General features: G+C 32.6%; 1 protein-coding gene across 6 annotated transcripts in view; it reads left to right on the top strand.

The window, feature by feature from the left end:
- The first annotated feature begins 10,221 nt into the window (after nt 1-10,221).
- The window catches only part of toy (paired box 6 protein twin of eyeless), a 187,478-nt gene continuing 178,339 nt past the window's right edge, over nt 10,222-19,360 (top strand). For all 6 annotated transcript variants that reach the window (XM_072530020.1, XM_072530019.1, XM_072530021.1 and 3 more), the window contains exon 1: nt 10,222-10,554. The gene's annotated coding sequence lies outside the window, so the exon portion shown is untranslated. The remainder of the gene's footprint in view (nt 10,555-19,360) is intronic.

Here is a 19,360-nt window from a genome sequence, read left to right as displayed (position 1 = left end):
CGTAAAACAATAATCATGAAGATTTATTTATTGAGAATAATAATAATACTAAACACAATATTCATTAAATAAAACAAAACAAGACATACAACAAATTTGATCAAATATCTAGTGCAGTACAGTTGGACGTCTGTCTGTTTATTAGAAAATAAAGGTACTTTTATTACAGGATGAAATAAAACACCTCTCCTCTATTGTGATTTAATACATCCCTAAAAAAAAACAGAACTAGCGAAGTAAGGTCTTGTGACCTAGCTGGCCATTCTATGAAGCCCCTTCACCCAATCCGTTTATTTGGAAATATTTTGTTCAAATAATTACGAACTTTTGTTGGTAACCAACTCCGTCTTGTTGGTACCACAACGCTTCATTTGGGATGTTCAGGTCTCAACATGTCTAAATATTTTGCACCAGTCAGAATACCGTCTAAGAAAATTGGGCTGATAATTTTTAACCTTTTCAAAGAATTAAGCTATGCGCTTCCGTTTTCCAGTGAGGATTTTTTAGTGCCCAGTATTGACATTTTTGTTTATTAAAGCTGCTGTTTAGATAAAATGAGGAATTATCTGAAAAGTGATATTGTTATTAAAAACGGATTTCTGTTACCTCGCTCCAATATTTCTTCGCAAAATTCTAGTCTTCTATCCGGGTCAGCTTCGTTCAATTTTTGCGCTAAATTTATTTTCTAAGGGCCGTCTTTTACGAACCCTAAAAACTATATAGTGGGACAAATTAAAATATAATAACAAATTCGTCTGAACTGAAGTAATTGACTGTTTATTTATTATTATTTTTTAATAGCTATGATAATAATGCTATATAAGCAATATTTTAAATAAAATTATAATCACATCATAAAGTAGGGTAAAAGGAGGAGAGATGGACCAGGAGGATAGTCGGTCCGCTAGGTATACCTGACCAAGCTTGGCAACAGGGCAACTTTATTCTGTTGTATCGTTATCGTTAACGTTAGTTGCTTAAGAGACGCCACTTGTAACGCATCGGTGCGTACTTATAGGAGTGTTATTTACGATAATTGAAACTGCCCCGTGTGATAATTTTATTTGAGTTTTTTAAATTTCATTTTTTGTAAAAACAGGTGAGTTTGACCGATTATTTGTTAGTTTATTATTGAACTATATTTAAAATGTGTATTATAGAGTAAGAACTACTGCTGTAGTCTGCTTATTTTAAACAATACAGACTGGTCCATCTGTCCTCCTATTTGAGGATAGATGGACCACTTACGAGGAGGAGAGTTATACCAGTATGTTTTGTTTTAGGATTATGTCCAATAAATATATTCGCAAATAAAATACATCTAATAGAGGTAACTGGACCTCTAGGGAGCTAAATAATGCCGTAGATGCTATAAAGAATGGTGATATGGGTATTAATGAAGCCAAAGCATTTGGAAAACCAAAAACGACTTTTAAACGTCGATTAAAAACAAACAATATGGATAAGACGAACCCATGGGTCTAGATTATTCTTTAGGAACTGCTGTTGAAACTAAAATCGTTCTTCTTCTTCTCATGGCGCCGTCTCCTTTCGAAGGTTGGTGATCCAAATGGTAATTGTAGTTTTGGAAACGGCTGCGCGAAAGATTTCTGCGGATGAGCGGTCGAACCATCTCCTCAGGTCTTTCGGCCACGAGTTCTGGCGTCTTCCTACTGATCTTTTACTCTGCACTTTTCCTTCCAGTATAACTTGAAGTAATTCGTATCTTTCGTCTCTCAACACATGACCCAAGTATTGCATTTTCCTCTCTTTGATTATTCTTAGTAATTCTTTTTGTTTACAGATGCAAAGAAGTACCTCAACATTAGTAACTCTTTGTACTCATGGAATTCTCAACATTCGTCTGTATATATACATCTCAAAGGCATCTATTCTTTTTTCTATTTCAGAGTTCATTGTATAACTTTCACAGCCATACAGTAAGAGATAAAAAACGTAACATTCTGATCATTCGGATTCTAAGCTGCAAACTAAGATCTGATCTTATAAAAAATGTTTTCATGCTCATGAATGCTTTCCTTGCTTGTTAGATTCTTGATAGGATTTCTTTTTTTGGATTACACTGACTATTGATATTTGCTCCCAAATATTTTATGGAATTTACCTGTTTTATTATTTGACCCTTGGCATACACATGTTCAATATTGATGTCTTTGAAAATACTAAAGTTTTAGTTTTGGAAACGTTTAGATGTAAATCGAACAGTTGGCTGTGGTGAACTACCGCATTTATTATATTTTGTAGCTCTTGTGCGTTGCTTGCTATTAAGACGGTATCACCAGCATATCTAAAATTGTTAGCCATATAAAAAAACTACAAAAAACAGGCTCTGCACCAACTAGAACTGAAGTAAGAATCATGGCCTTTAATTTAGCTCAGCGATTAGGAATCCCAAATAAATTTAATGTATAAGAAGGTAAATTTTTAAATTCATAAATCTGATACTTACAAGAGTTACTTATTGTCTACTTTTGGGTTAAGCTGGTAAAAAATGGTTAGAACTCTTTTTGAAACGAAGACCTAAAATTTCAATTAGAAAAGCTGAGAACACCTCAATTGCACAAGCTTTAGGAATGTCCAAAGAAACAGTCGATAACTACTTTTCTGATCTCGAGAGAATTATGACCGAATATAATTTTTATGATAAACCCAGACACATATTTAATACTGACGAAACAGGATTACAACTGAATACTAGAGCCGGTCCAGTTCTAGCAGAAAAAGGTTCAAAATGTGTTCCCAGTGTAAGTCCTGGGAAAAAAGGTGAAACGATCAGTGTAATATCTTGCTGTAGTCCAGAAGGGATTTTCTTGCCCCCGTATTGCATTTTTAAGGGGAAAAGAAAAAGGCGAGTGGCATTATAGTATGCCACCGGGTTCCAAGATTAGGATGTCAGAAAAATCAGCATACGTTAACAGTGACATTTTCTTAGAATGGTTACAAACACACTTTTTGTCGAGAAAGCCTCCAGGTAAAACCTTATTAATATTAGATAGCCACACATCTCATACGACAAACCTGGATCTACTAGAATTTACAGACCAAAATGAAATAATTTTATTTTGTTTGCCATCCCACACAACACATTACCTACAGCCTCTGGATCATGCTTTTTTTAAGTCACTTAAAATGAATTTTCCAGTTAGATCAGAATCTCCTCAATCAGGTTCCTCTGGAATTAGTGGTAAAATATCCTTGCACGGTAGCCCAAACAAGTCATAAATTACTGATGAAGATATAACTCCCGGAAAGGCACTTGATGACTGACTGAAGAAATGACTGGAGAGATTACTGCTCAAGACTTTATTAAAATGAAGAAGGATGTATTGATTAAAAAAAGCTCAAAACCTATAAAAAAACAAAAACGTAATGGAAAGCCAAGCGAATCGTCACTATCTGAAAATGTTACTCTAAACGACACTAGTGGTGATAAAAACATGAGTGATATTGAAAATTAGTGTGTTGGGTGCAACGAAGCCTATCGCCAAACATGTAAAAAAGATGACTGGTTATATTGTATTTTTTGTAAGAGCTGGTTACATGAAATTTGTACTGGCTTCGCTAATCCCTGTAAGTAGTGCGGAAAGTCTCTTGATATTAAAAAGAAAAAGGTCGAACCTTTTGTATCGAAATCCTAATGTATCGGCTAAACGTTTTGTATTGCTTGGCTCATAATGTAAACACAACTTCCGATAATTTAAACGTTAAGTCAGGATTTCATAGATAACACTTCTTAAGACTGCAGGAATCCATTTAAATAATAATGAAATTGTGAATTGTATGTTCTCTTCAACTTTACAGTCAACTTTTTGAATCAAATTGCTGGTAGCCTACTTCGTCTTTTATCGTGAATTTTCGTGCTGCCATTTCTAAAGAATGTTTCCGAAAGAACTTATTTCGGAAATATTTCATTACTCATACTATTTTCTTTATACCCTTCACTGATTTAGCGATAAATTTCAGTTGATTTCAAGCCTTTAACGTTGAGAAAACGAATAACCGCACGCACTTCGCAGTCAGCGGGATGCTCAATCAATGACGGCATTTTAAAAACATACAATCAAGTGTTAACACTGTCGAAGAGCTCCTTCATTCCAACTGCGGCATCCCAACAGATAATTATCTAGATGATAATCATCTTTTTAGGATGCCACAGATAATATCTTGAAGAGAAAAGAGAAAACAATTTTAGAAAAAATATTGAAGCATGGCATAGATATTAACGACATCTTTATAGACCACAATGCAGCCTACCACTCTGAGAGACCTAGGGAGAAAAAAGTAAAACAGTGTACGAGAGGAGTCATTATCATCAACCTGTATGCATCTAGTGCTGAACATAGTTCTCGATCAGCTCTTTTCATCTGTCTCTGTCTTGTGCGGCTGGCATCTAGTTATTGCTAATACGCTACAGGTGTCGTCAGTTCATCTAGTTGGTGGGCGTCCTTTGCTCCGTAGTGCTTCTTGTCATAGTCTCCACTCAACAATGCGTTTTGTCCATCGGCTGTCTGATAATATATCCAGAAATAGACAGCTGAAACTCTACAAAAGAATAATAGGCCCAGTCCTAACATACTACTCACAGATTTAAACTACAACAACAAGTAATGATAAAATGTTACGGTGTTTCGATGTTTCGAATGCAACGTACTGAGGAGAATTTACAGAGCGGTAAATAATAATGAAAAACAAGATCAGCGTTCATAAGGATAAAGTCTCTTTTCAGGAAGCCACAATTGCTACCAAAATCTGTATCATCAGATGCTATGCATTTTCTAAGATATCATAATGGAGTAGAGGCCTTGACACTTTCTGAAGCTTCTTTAAGAAAGCTCGAGGCCTTCGAGATGTGGTGTTACAGACGCATCTTAAGAATTTCATGGGTGGATTGTATGACTAATGTTGAGATCCTACGTAGAATGAGCAAGGAATGCAAGATTATTAACACAATCGAAGAACGAAAATTAGAATATCTTGGCCGTATCATAAGAACTGAACAGAGATACGGCTTGTTGCAACTCATGCTTTAGGGCAAGGTATTTGGAAAAAGTGGACTAGGGAGAAGAAGAATATCCTGGCTTTAAAACATGAGAAAGTAATTTAATACGTCTACAACCGTATTATTCCCAATAGCTGCAAGAAAAGTTAGGATAGTCATGCTGATCGCCAACATCCGGAACGGATAGTCACCGCAAGAAGAAAAAGAAGAAATAATAATGGGGTAAGGTGTAAGGCGATACAACTTCTAACTTTACATAGTATATTAGGAACTAGATACTGACAAAAATATTAGAATAAAAAATCTCAGGTAGACAGGACATAAAATGCCGATGGAGCAAAATGTTTCAGTAAGAAAAACGCTCACTGGTAGAGCCATTGGGTTGAAGAGAAGAGAAAGATCAAGAAGATTCAGAATATTCCTTTATAACATCGACGAAAACACTATAAAAATAGGTATACGCGCTTGGTGTAAACCCATAATGAGGATGATAAGATTTTAGGCATATATGGAGCTATGATAGATACGTTTATTTACATCTAAAAACCCAAATAACTAAATAGTTATGATATCTTCAGAAAATAGAAAATGGCATATGACAAAACTAATGAAAAAGTAAAAATTAGCTAATTATTTTACCGGTTATGGTTAACGTGTAATACTGTGGTTAGTATGCAATATAATTGAGAACCGTTATATAGATGTAAAATAGCAAGTATCAGCAAGTAGCTTATTACTAAGATCTTAATTTTAGGATACTAAGTAACAGTATTCTAGAAACAATTTAAAAATAGATATAACCCTTTACGTATTGCACATAAAATATTATTAGCATTCACAAAAGTCAAAACTTCATAACAGAATCAGAAGCATAATAATTATGCAGTCCCATCGACTTTTCTTATATTTCCAAAATATATAAATCCTAAATCGTGTAATGAATACTAACTAATAGGCGTTATGATCCACTTCTTGAAAAAACTCCTCGATATTATTTAATATGAACCTATAAAAATGGAGTCAAAAATAGAGAGCAGGAATTTGGAGTCTTGAAGGGCATGGAAAGTAGAGAAGCGATGTTTTGTCTTCAAATACTACAAAAAAGCTGTTTGACTAACAAAGTAAAACGTTTATATATTTTGTTAAAAAAAAAATATCGAATTCTTCACAAAATAACTCTAACGGAAGTATTGAACAATATAGGGTTAGATAAAAATTATACGAGAATTGCAGAAAATCTCTGTTCTAAACAAAAAGCCATTATAAAAATAGAAATAAATCTTTTCTGAAATAATATTCTCGACGGTCTTCGACAAGCCTGCAAGAAGAAATAAAAATAAATGGAGCGAACATCAATAATATTCGATATATTGATGATACAGCTATCAGATACATCCTCAGATGTACGAGTTCAAAAGCTGACTGAAAACTAGAATAACCGGTATTAGGAATAAGTATAGCATGAAAATTGGTATCAAAAGAAACCAAATTCATAACCAGAAGTCGATCACAAAACATGCAAGTACCAATTTCATCATTCATCCGAAATATAAAGATAGTGTGGATACCTATAGACTACAAGCCCATGAGATATTTTAATTTGAGAGAGCATGAATCACACATAAATCAATATAATAATATGTATTGACAACTTTAGTAACTATGCCGCCATATCTTATCGGTACACAAAGCATGGGGGTTCAAATTAAGCGTTATATTTCTTAGATTAGATTTCTCAACTCTGTCATAGCCAGAATGTATGGCGTTGCATAAAAATTTATCCTTTGTATATGAATGCCATACTGTGTCAAATTACCGAAAACGGCGAAAATGTTTTATGAAAATAATAAATTTTCCCTGCTTCTGGTACCAATATTTTTGTACGGCATTATGTCGCAGATCATTATTTTTGTAATAACTACTTAAATTAAAAAGTTCTTTTATACGTGGTTCTTGCTGGGTCAAATGAACAAGTATATGCAGAATGTAGACATGGATGAGAAAAATGGATGAGAGAAAAGTGCGACGAAATGAAGGATGTGATATTTAGACACGACTTATTTAATATACACAATAGATGAAGATAACATACAATTAGTAGTACAACTTTTTAATGCAATGTATAACACTAATTCCTACTCCGCAGACAGTCTTAGGTCCATCTTTGTCACAGTACCTAAAAAAGCAATGCTAATGCAAAATGCTCATGTAATCAAAGAAAAGATGTATTTGCATACTTTGTTGACTTCGAAAAGGCGTTCGATAAAGTGCAGCATTTAAAATGAATGCAGATGCCAAACAATATAGGAATAGATAACAAAGATATTCGTGCCATTAAAAATCTATACTGTTATCAAGTTGCTGTCGTAAAATTGGAGATAACTAAATCGACGAAATCTCCACATAACGAAGAGTGAGACAAGGTTACATTTTGTCCAACATTGTTCATTGTTTACTTGGACATGTTATTTCAAAAAGCTCTTGAGAGAGATATGGAATAAATATAATAATGTAATAAGATATGCGGACGATACAGTAATTCTGTCAGAAAATATTGGAGGTCTCCAAATTGTGCTTGATTGTATTAACGAAGTAGGAGAGGAAATGAGCATTAAAATAAACTTAAACCAAATTTTTAGTCTTTTAGTCGTAACCGACATCCAAAAGCAGAGCTTCAGTTAAATGGAGTCCAAGTTAAAAAAGTTCACAAAACTACATATTTAGAAACTGTCATAACGAAACAACTAGATGCTGATAAAAATAAAACGAAAAATAGCAACGACTAAAACTACTTTTACGAAAATAAAGACATTTCTTTGTAATAATCATCACAGTTTAGAACTACGACAAAGAATGGTTAAGTCCTATATTTGGTCTGTACGTTTGTAAGGAGCAGAAGTGTGAATACTAAAAGTATCAAGTATGAACAGCAATGAAGCATTGAAGATGTGGATTTATAGACGGATGCTGAAGATGCCTTGGACAGCAAGAAAAACTAATGAGGGTCAATAAAGACAGAGAATTGCTAAAGGCTGTTAAACACCGGAAAATGTCTTATATGTGACAATATAGTGAAGGTGAATCGATATAAAATACTACAACTGATCCTTAAAGGCAAAATAGAAGGCTGTAGAGGTGTAGGGAGAAAACAGGTTCCTCGGTTAAAAAAAATTCGTTAATTCACTCAGATATCCAATGCAGAACAATTCTTCCATGTGGCAGAAGATCGAGAAGCCTTCACAATGGTGATCTCCAACGTCGAATAATTTTCATATGGCAAGTAAAGAAGACCATAACCAGGAAATGTCCTCTAATGTGGAAATTAAAAAACCGCGTTGAGAGAATTAGAAGCATATTTTTATAAAGAAACATATATTTTGTGATACCAGGTTACTATTTACTGTACGTACAACAATGATTAAGAGTTATGTACCGTCATCGTTGTTATATGGCGTCAAAACATGTTAGTGTTTCACTAATGAACCATGAAATATCAACATCAGAACACGTGAGCGACGAGAAAATTGTTGAAGGATTTGTATCGACAGAGAGCAATCATTTTTCATAAAATAAAGGAAAGTAAGATATCTTGGACATACAATAAAAAATTAGAAATATTAGTTATTACTTATATTGGAAGAAAAATTAAAATGCAAACGCGGAATCGAAGAAAATATTAACGTGGTTTAAGAATTTTAGAAAATACTCCGGTTTAGATAAACTTTTAAAAAAGGATTGGTAGAAATAGATTTGTTAGAGTAATTCTCAACTTTCAAAAGAAGACGGCACTACAAGTAGTTAGATAGTGAGTAATGCTACAACATACAGCATAGTGGGAATAGATACAATACACTACAGTAAATCATGGAAACGTAGAAAATATGCAAAAATTGAAGAATCCAGCGAGACACTGGACACTATTAAAAATATAGGTACCTACTATTATGTAGGTACCAACCTATATTTTTAATTCAATAATCATAAAATACTGCGTAATGATTTTATAATGAACAAAAATAAAGAGCTTCTAGAATTTTAGAGCAAAATAAAAATGTTTTATTTTGCGAACAATATGGAAATATCTAGGTCTTCGGTTTTAGTAAATAAATATAACTCGAAATGTGGAAGTTAAAAAAAAAGATGGAAAATAATAAAAATTTGGGCCTTACTATTACAACAAAATATAGTTGGTCTTGCTTTGATGAATTGTTGCTATGTTGCAGAACCTACGGCGTTTTTCTAAAGGCTTTCACTTATTTTCAATAATATTTGAAAAGAGAGAGACATATAAATAGAAAGACATTTCTTGTTTTAATTTTAATAAAAATATTTAGTAAAGACTTAAATATATTTTTACATTTAAATCTCTAACAAACTAAAAAAGTGTACAAGGATAGAACATAAGCCAGATTTATAGACGATAGGGATTTATTTTATTGAAATTATTGTAGAAAAGACATTTTTACAGAGGAAATTATGGGCACATTACACTTTAATAGTTATCACTTAAAATCATCAATTTCAACAGTAGTTTCACGCGATGAATACAAAATTCTCACCTGCAAACACCGGTAAAACCTCTAAAAATTAAAAAAATGCTCACAACCTTTAAAAATCACCCAAAAATTACCCAAAACTGTCAAATATCCAAAATACACCACCAAACAGAACCAGATGTCTCGACGTCAATGCCCATCCGACGCCACACTAAGCAAGCGTCGATTCAAAATGCGCCGCCGCTTTAATCAACGGAACAATGGCGTCTACAATCCCTCCAATCGAATCCCCAGATTAGCGCGACCACTCAGGCAAAAGTAACTCGCGAGAAACGCCCATTCAAAACATATCCGCTCTTATCATTTTTCGTAAGGAAAAATTATCTTATGACTTCTTAGAAAATCGAGAAAATCTCGCAGGACAGGAGAAATAGTAAATAAAGCGAAGAAAGCGGGCGAATCAACCTCAGGACGAATATCTTGCTATTGACGAAACACATCTAGTTTGAGAACGAGCGATACGGCAGGGAAAGGATGAAGATTATAATCGCTGTATTGAAGGCGATCAGTACGTTTTAAGCTTATCAGTAGTGCGGACCCCTTCCCTCCGACGAAGAGGGGCGTGGACGGTCTAAACCCGCCCCATTATACCTTGGAGGAAGTCACCCTTGAACAAGAGAGTGACATGAGGCTGTAGCCAGTCTTCTGTATCCTTTCGGGCAGTGAAGCACATAGATTCTTACCAAATACCGCATTAGAACACGTGGTTCTTGGCGAAAATTCATCGGACCACAATAAATTATCGGGAAGTGAGGCGTAATAGGTGTACGCCCGCGGATTTAATCGACTAGAAGTTAAGTTTTTGGTCCGGATTCGAGAGGCTTGTTTGTTTTTTGTCAATTCATTAGTTTTGCTTGGGCGATTTTTTGGTTTCGGAATACGCGGTTGTCTACGCATTGACTTTTCCGTTTTGGTGGTGTTCATTGGGAAAATTGGTGAACGCATTGAGTTTATGATTTGAAAATTCTGTTTTTTAAGGTAGGAGACAAAATCATGTTAACTAACAGACTTACGTTTACGGCGTTTCAAACTTTGGATATGTTAATAACAATTTCCAACTTTGATGCAACGGTATAAAAATAAAAGAATCACACTTATATATTAAACGAAATTGACAGCAATACTTGAGTCACTCTAAAAATAAAATTTTAAAAATTCCAATTTAGACGTACCATTAATATTTTTATTTTTTACAAAACATATACATCTAATAATTATCAGCAACAAAATTCCAAAATTATGAAAGCTTCTTAAACTTTTTATAGCAATAATTGGTTTGTTTACACTATACATTTCCTATATAAACACAATAGTGCAGTTAAATTTTATATTTATTATTAAAAAAATACTTATATGCTGCGTTCTCAAATGTCCATTAATTCAACGTTTAACCAATGAGACTTAAACTTTAAGAGATACTATAACCTTTTTAATACATGCATTTAAATACAAATTAACTGTTAAAAAGAATACAACAAAGATCCAAAAACAATTTGAGACATATAATTGAAGTTACTACCTCACGATTTTAAAAATTCCATTTTTGTTAATTTAACGGTCAATTACCCACTACCAATTAACAAACATTTATGGAGTGACCGTTAGGCTTAGATTTACAAACTATCTGTCATATTACAACCAGATGTCATGTTCAATAAATCAATTTTCTAAGTAAAATGTGCTCAAAAAATCGCGGAAATATGGTTATTATTCTATTGATGTCCACGTATGGTCAATTTTGAAAATTCATAAGTTTTTATAAGAAATACGTCGCACAAAAATGTGTTTATTTATCCCCTGCATCTTATCTCTTTATATATCTCTATTCTTAGTTTTTTACTTCCTCTTTTTAATTTCTGTGTTTTCGTTTCTTATTTATCTTTTCATTCCTTTTAAACTTTCCTTCAAGAGATTTATTTTGCATAAAAATTGTTTATAATATCGTCCAGTTTTTATCTAGTTCCATATTTTATCATAAAATATATAGGTTATCTTTTGAAATATGATATACTGATATTTATAATAAAAATATTAAGGCTAGCTGAATTATTGGGTATTGTTTTGTTTTGTTTAAACATATCTTATTTTACTTTATTTTACTTTCTAAAGTCAAAATTAATAAAGACTTAGAAAATCAAAATCTGCTTAATAATATCTTTTTCTACGACTTTCTTTTTGCAAATACGCTGGCCTTTTTTCCGGCTTCAATTCATTCTTGTCTTACAACTTATCTCAGTATGCACTTTCTCATCAAAAAATTATATTTCTAGTTTGTACCTATTTCTTTTTTAAAGATACTCTTATATATGTTTTTTTATTTGAGGTTTTTTGATATATTTTTTTTATTGTGATATGAGAAAATAACTCTAAGAATATTTTTTATATATTTCAATTCAAGATATTGATTTATTTACTGATATTAAAAAATATAATTATATGTAACCTGAATATTAAATTAAACACTTTCAATTTAAGAACAATATAAAGAACATTTAAGAATAATATAAACAAATATGTCATATATAATATGTTTATCGCATTCAAAATAAAGTTTTTTAGATGACCTTCAACGGAATAATCAGAAATGTCTGACTATAGTTTAAAACACTATTTTTTTACTTGTAAAATCTGAATATGTATTTGTCTTTTTGTACAAGTCTTTAGTGGGCTGTGGTTTTATTTTAATTATTTTTTCTTTCCCTTGAAATTTTATTTATTTTTGGTTTATTTTTTGCTTTCCACAGTGTTTTGTTTTGCACAAGTTTAAAAAGCATTGCATTTTACTTCCAAAATTAATGATGATTTTCGGTTTATTAAAAAGGATACCAGTATGGTGTTAAATTACAATAAATCTCTTCATATATGACGCGTACGTTGCTAGTTATTTTCCTTAATATCTTTTCTTAATGTTTGAGTTTCGCATTTTCCGACATAATTTCCTTCAAGCATAATAAACTTTTTTTGGAAAATTTATTTACTTGTACAAATGTTGTACAAAAAGTCTAATGCTTTTCATATTGGTTTTTTAATTGTATTTAGTTCTTTGATTTTATTGTTCTCTTTTACAAGTATAATATTAATGTTAATATTCAGCACCTTGATGATTGAAAGAACATCCCCGTCGACGGTTGTAGTCCACAATATTGTTCGTATACGTCCCAAGATTCTACTCTGCCGAATCACCTAACACTCTGAAAATTGCTAGGTGTAACTTATTTTGTAGTTTATATATATTTTGTCTATTATTCCTATCAGAACTATATTTGTTGTACTCCGTTTTTTTTTTGTTTATATTATTTATGTAAATTATTGTACAAAACTGAGACAAAAAGAAATAAATTCTGGTTTAAACGGTCTTGTATAAAGACCTTTGTAATCTTCTGCAATAAAAACTGTGCTGTGATTTATTTCCAAATCGAGAATAGCAGCTTTACAATTTTTCTAAAAACTTAATCCCTTACAATTGTGATCGTTTATTATCTCTTGAAAGATGGACTACTAACTAGCCCTCCATTTTTTCAGCGGTCTTTTCAACTGGCTTTCCCTTTAGCGCATAGACTTCTCGATAGTCTATCTTTTTCCATTCTTATTACGTTATAACATATTTAAGGTCGTTTTTGTATTCCCTATCTTATTCTAACTTTGTCCTCAACATTCTGCTTATATATATTTGTATCTGCTCCAAGTTTACTATGTTTTGATGTATCTGTTGTTACAAATTTCATCTCTCACACATCCTCACATAATTGCTGCTTTGATCATAAGACTTTTTAAATAGTTTGTAAAACCGTGACCATCGGTAGATCAATTCCTTGATAATTAAACTTTAATAGGTGTTCTCCTATCTGTTTCTATATTATTGGCTCTCTAGTGATGGTCATGCATTTTGTTTTCTGAATTGATATAATTATGTCATGTTCGCGACTTATCGATCAAATTTATGCAATTGCAAACGCGGCAACTGTAAAGCAGACTAGCCGACTTGTTCATTTTATATCATATTTTAAGAGTGGTTAAACCTTCGTTTAGATGAGCCATTTTTAAATTAAAAATTAATGTACTTAAGTAAACGGACAGGTTAGTTAACAGAACATTCTATTTGAATATAGTCTATATAGAATATAGAATTTTGATTCCGTTCCTGCTTTCATTTTTTAGCGTTAATTATATTAAAGTCTTTACATTTTTTGCTATATCTATTCTATTAAGTATCTCGATTACATCGTGGCGCACCCTGTATAATGATTTTGTTAAATCTACGAAGCACAGAAGCATTAACGTTATATTCTAATAATTTTTCTTTGATTTGTTTTATTCTAAAGAGTGTGTCTGTATGTAGATCTGCCTTTTCTCAAACTCTGCTGCTCTTCTTCTGATGATTTCTATTAGTTCTTCTAGTTTTTTTAATATAGGCAAAATAACTTATGCTTTTCTTTATGAGCGATGTTTTTTTGTAGTTTTCTGTCCTGGTTTTTAGTATCTTTTGAAGAAAAGTATTGTTGTGATTTCGCCATATTGTTCTGTAGAGGGTCCATTCTATTCTTGAATTTTCTGCTTTTGGTCTTCTTATTCAAACTTTGCGTTTATTAATGTTTTGTAATTTTCTATGCTCTCCTCCAATTCATGTCATAAAGCTCTTTCAACTGTATCACTCATGTTTCCAATGGTAGATCATCGCGCTTATCAATTTAATCCAATATTTTTACTTCACAGCCTTGGTTTTGTGTCAAACTCATTTCTAATAGATACGTATTTTCTGTGTAATTCCTAAAATCGTTCCCTTTTGTGCTCCAAACAATTAGTTTCGTTGCTGACAGTTCTTTGATTTCCTTGCAAAATTTTTATATACTGTTTCATCTACAACTTCTCTGACACAATTTTGTATTTACTTCCAACAATTCTTGACTATTAGTTCGAACATATCTGTTTCTTTTAACTTCTATATTTACCTTTTTATGTCTTATTTTTTTCTTGATTTATATAGCTTACCTATTATTAATTTGCTCTATGCAAATTAATAATAGGTCAAATTAGGTTATCAAATTACGGTTTGATAAACGGATAAAATTCTCGGGCGAAAATCAGACCGTCAAATATAAAATACTTTAATTAAAATTGTAGTTTATTCCCCGCACAAATTATTGTAATTCCTAAGCCGGTACAGGAGACATTAAATCGTATAGAACTATTAGCCTACTGCCGACGATGTCAAAGATTTTAAAAAAACGACTGTTGGATTGGTTATAACCAATTTTTGCAGAACGCAAAATAATACCTAACAACCAGTTTGGATTCAGACAACAACAAGCCACCACTGATGCAAATGTGTACCGATAAGACTACCAAAGAGAATTGAAGTACTATTCTAAAAATATTACCTCAATCAACCATGGGAGCTTATCGTCTATACCTTGCCTAGCTCAGTATCTCAAGGGTGAGTTCGTCTTGTCTTAAACTAGGGATTGAACCTGAGTTCTCAGTTGATAGCAAATAAGACAAATTTTAACCAAACATATTTATTTAAATCAATAAAAAAACAATAATTAACCCTGCCAAAGCTTAACAGTTAATAAGTGTTACTTATTGCTTCGATGGGCGGCTTGTGTGTTCTAGCTGTTGGGTCCTCCAATTAGAAGTTGTGGAATTAGAAGTTGTGGCTTCTGGAGAGCTGCAGTCACACGTGGCTGTATGTCCAAATATGCCAATAAGACCAATAAAATTTCGATATGTCCAGTAAACCAATAAATTGTCCAGTAAACTGTCCAGTGGACCAATAAAGTTTTAATATCACAAGCCTCCAGAAGAAAGAAGATATTGTTCAGCAGCCTTTTTGGATATTTGTTAAGTCTTTAAGAGAGTTTAGCACACTGGTCTACTCTGCAAACTTAGAGAAGTCCTTCCCTTAAGTTATTTCCGTATCCTCAAGTCCTACCTCCATGGCCGGTATTTCTAAGTAAGACATTACTATTAGTACAAAAGTCTAAATCCAATCAAAGCAGGGGTTGGCAGAGTAGTGTTCTGATACCTGTTCTCTACCTAATATTTACAGTTGATATACCTACGAGTCACTAAATCCTTACAGTAACATACGCAGATAACAAAACAATTTTAGCTTCACCACCCAACCCTAAAGTTGCTTCCCCGTTACTGCAGGCCAATCTCAACAAAATACAAGTTTGGTTAATACAGTGGAGAATAAAAGAAAATAAGAGCAAGTCAATCCATAAAACATTCACTTATAGAAAAAACGCATGCCCAACAGTGCCTCTAAATAACCAAGAGTTGCAACAAAAAGATCATATCAAATACCTGTGTATGCATCTTAACAGGTGGTTAATATGGAAGAAGCACACATTCATGAAAAAAACAAAACTGGACCTTACGCTTAGCAGTCTTCACTGGTTACTAGGTAAAAGATTACACATATCTCCACAGAACAATGTATTTGTTTATAAATCAGTCATAAAGCCAGTATGGAGTTATGGGATCTAACTGTAGGGATGAGCATCCAGGTCTAATGTAGATATCTTGGGGAGGTTTCAATCAAAAGTCCTACGCGTCATTACAAATTTACGATGATATGTACCTAATCAGTTTACTACACATCCTTAAGTCAAGACTGTTAAAGAAGAGATCAAAAATTGCTCCCAAAAATATACTCTGCTGCTTGAAACCATTCTAACAATCTTGCAACGAACCTTAGGAGGCCACTACCAAATCTAAGACTAAAGCGACTTACTGCCAGTGATTTTTCAACAAGATTTCTAAATATAATAAAAAATTGTCATGGGACAACTTGGGAAAAATTTCTTGAATACTTTTAAAGAAGTTTAAATAAATATGCAATGCAACCAGAAAATAGTTTCCGTATCTAGAGCAGACTTTTGTTTAGTTTTTTTAGTTCTTCAACTGTTTCTTATAATATTCAAGAGAACTTCTTTGTTCCTTCTATAATTTTTATCATATATATCAAGATATACATCTAGTGACGACTAGTGATATTTCAATTTCAATTAAAAACAATTAAGATGAACTTAAAAACACAAGGAGAAGTAATGTACTCCTAAAGAAAACAATAAACTACATAAAGACACACTAATCAAATATATACAAGACGTAGAAAACGAAATAGATAATATTGAATAAGTACAAAGGCACTTAAAGAAACGGGAAAGGTCAACAGTCGTTGTACATAAAGAAAAAGTAAGCCGAAATACCAAATAACTCCTAAGTGAAACAAGACCGCTAACCGAAAAATACGACTTCAACTACACAACAATACGAAGGGATTCCCCCTCAGGGAAGGGAGGAGGACCAATGAAAAACCAAGAATGACACTACCATACGAAGTAAAAACGACACTTTCAGTATAAAAAATAACAAATTTTCTGGCGATAGTGGAGCAGTAATTGAAGCGATGAAACTAGGTAGAAATAAAATTATTCAGATTTTGGCCAAAATTTTCACCAAATGCATTTATTAAGAAAACCCCCTTGCTAAATTGAACAATGCATTCATTGTTTGATTAAACAAGAAACAGGTCCTAACCGACCTAAAAAATATCCAAAAACTAAGTGCCTATGAGTTTGCTATCATGCGTATATACATTTTTTACAAAAGTATCAAAAAAGACTGGAGGTTGGACTTTTATCAGCCCAGAGAACAAGCTGAATTTTCTGATGGAATACAGCAACATCGACCATTTACTAGTAATAAAGAAGTCTGCTGAATACAACAGACCATTAACACTGATATTCTTGGACTATGAGAAAGCATTTGATACTATAAGCCAGCAGAAAATGCTAAAAGTATCTACAAAATGTCGAATAGACCATCGCGACACTAACAAAATACATTATATATACAGTGAAGAGTACGGCAAAAAGACATCATCTCTTCCAAGCTACTCACAATACTTTTAGAATATACTTGGAATAAGGCAGATCTGAACGAGTATGGTATGACAAAGAGAAGCTCAGTCATTTGAGATGACATCGTCCTTATACCGATCATATGGATGATGCAATAATAATAAAAAAGCTAAAATATCACGCTTCCTTGGAGGTGGGACAGAAGATCAACGTGGCACCGTTTATTAAATTAAACTATTTAATCTGACCTACTCATATGACTCAAAAGGAAAATCTTTGATTGTGTTACCTGTACTTACTTATGGAGCGGAAACAACACTCACAAAAAAGACAGTAAAAAAGATTTGTGTGACTCAAAAGAATTACGTCGCTAAAATGAAATTGGAAAGGATACGTCACCAGATTCTCTGACAACCAATGGACAAGATGTATAGTCTAGTGGAAGCAAAGGCAAGAAGCACTACGGAGCAGAGTCTGTCAAGAAGCCAGATGGAACAACGACCTGAATTGCGTTAGCTGTAAAAAGATGGTAGTGATAGATACTACAAGACAGATACCGATGGAAAGAGTTAAGGGATACCCATGTCCAGCAGCGGACAAGTATTGCGTCCAGCAGTATGTTAATGATGAATATGATATTACATATATACTGCTCGTCATAAGTTAGGGATATTGTCAATATACTGGTAATGGTACTTAATTCTGGATCAATTATTTGTAAGTAAACAATTAAAGATTTGTTTACTTTTTTAAAAACATGAAAATTTGAGATCTTTTAAAGAGAATCAGACCCAAAATTCCATTCTAAGTATTGAAAAAGCACCCAAGTAGGTACAGCCATTTGAAAATATCCTATTTCCCTAAAATGGGACAAACAAATAGAATTGTTTAAAAACTACTTGGACAATCGGGCCCATTTTTAGCAAATATAGTAACTACATAAAAACTCACATTATGAAATGTGTTTTAAATGTTTTATTGCTTATTTTAATGGTTATAAACAATTAAAAACATATTTACTTTTGGGTTTAATTTGCAATAACTTATTTGTTTATTAACATTTTTTAATTTAGTAAATCTCATTTTAGAACGCAAGTACTTTCAATAAAGTCGCCTATTTAATGTTGTACCGGTTATATTTGCCTACCACAATGGGTATCACTTATAGGGGGTTGAAAGTGGGGACTGGGCAATTACTGGGGTGGAGATAGGGCAAGCAAACAAACGGAAACGTTTGCGAACGGCCACTCTTGGTTTGGTTGGAGAGCTGGGTCGTAAGTAAGTGAATAAAAGAGGGATTAGAAGGGGTAACTACAAAGAAATGAATCAAAAAAATACTTACTACATAGATTTTCTGGACAACACATACAAGAAAGTTCCTAAACTATTTGAATTTGGACGCCGTTTAAAAGAATCTTCTCGCTGGGTGGAAAAAAAGGCTTTTATTTCCTAAAAAAAATATTAAAAATTGAACATATTTTTAAAGGAAATAATTCTACACTGCTGGTTTAGAGAAAAACATTACATATTTATTATTACTTGACCATAAACAGTTATTACAAATAATAATAACAATATTTAAAAACAAAACTTACAATGGCACTACTTGTAATGATTTACAATAAGCTCCAGACGTTGGGCGATACTTGTATTATTTAAAATTATTATTAGAAATGAAAATATCTAAATTTTTCAACGGAGCTTACATTGAGGTTAACCTTTAAATAAAACAATTCAAATTTATGGTGATGTAAAAATGTCCGAAAGGGATAATACTGTCATATTTCGAAATGAAATACCTATTAAACCTTTTTGAAACATTAATTTTAATGATAACCGTTAACTTTATTTAAAGAAAACTAATATGACAATTAGGTAATCCATAAAACTTTTAATTTAATTTATTACAATTT

This window comes from Diabrotica undecimpunctata, chromosome 4 (genome assembly GCF_040954645.1).
Source record: "Diabrotica undecimpunctata isolate CICGRU chromosome 4, icDiaUnde3, whole genome shotgun sequence".
Taxonomy (NCBI): domain Eukaryota; kingdom Metazoa; phylum Arthropoda; class Insecta; order Coleoptera; family Chrysomelidae; genus Diabrotica; species Diabrotica undecimpunctata.
Note: the sequence above shows the minus strand (reverse complement) of the source record. Positions and strands in the feature narration are given on the sequence as shown.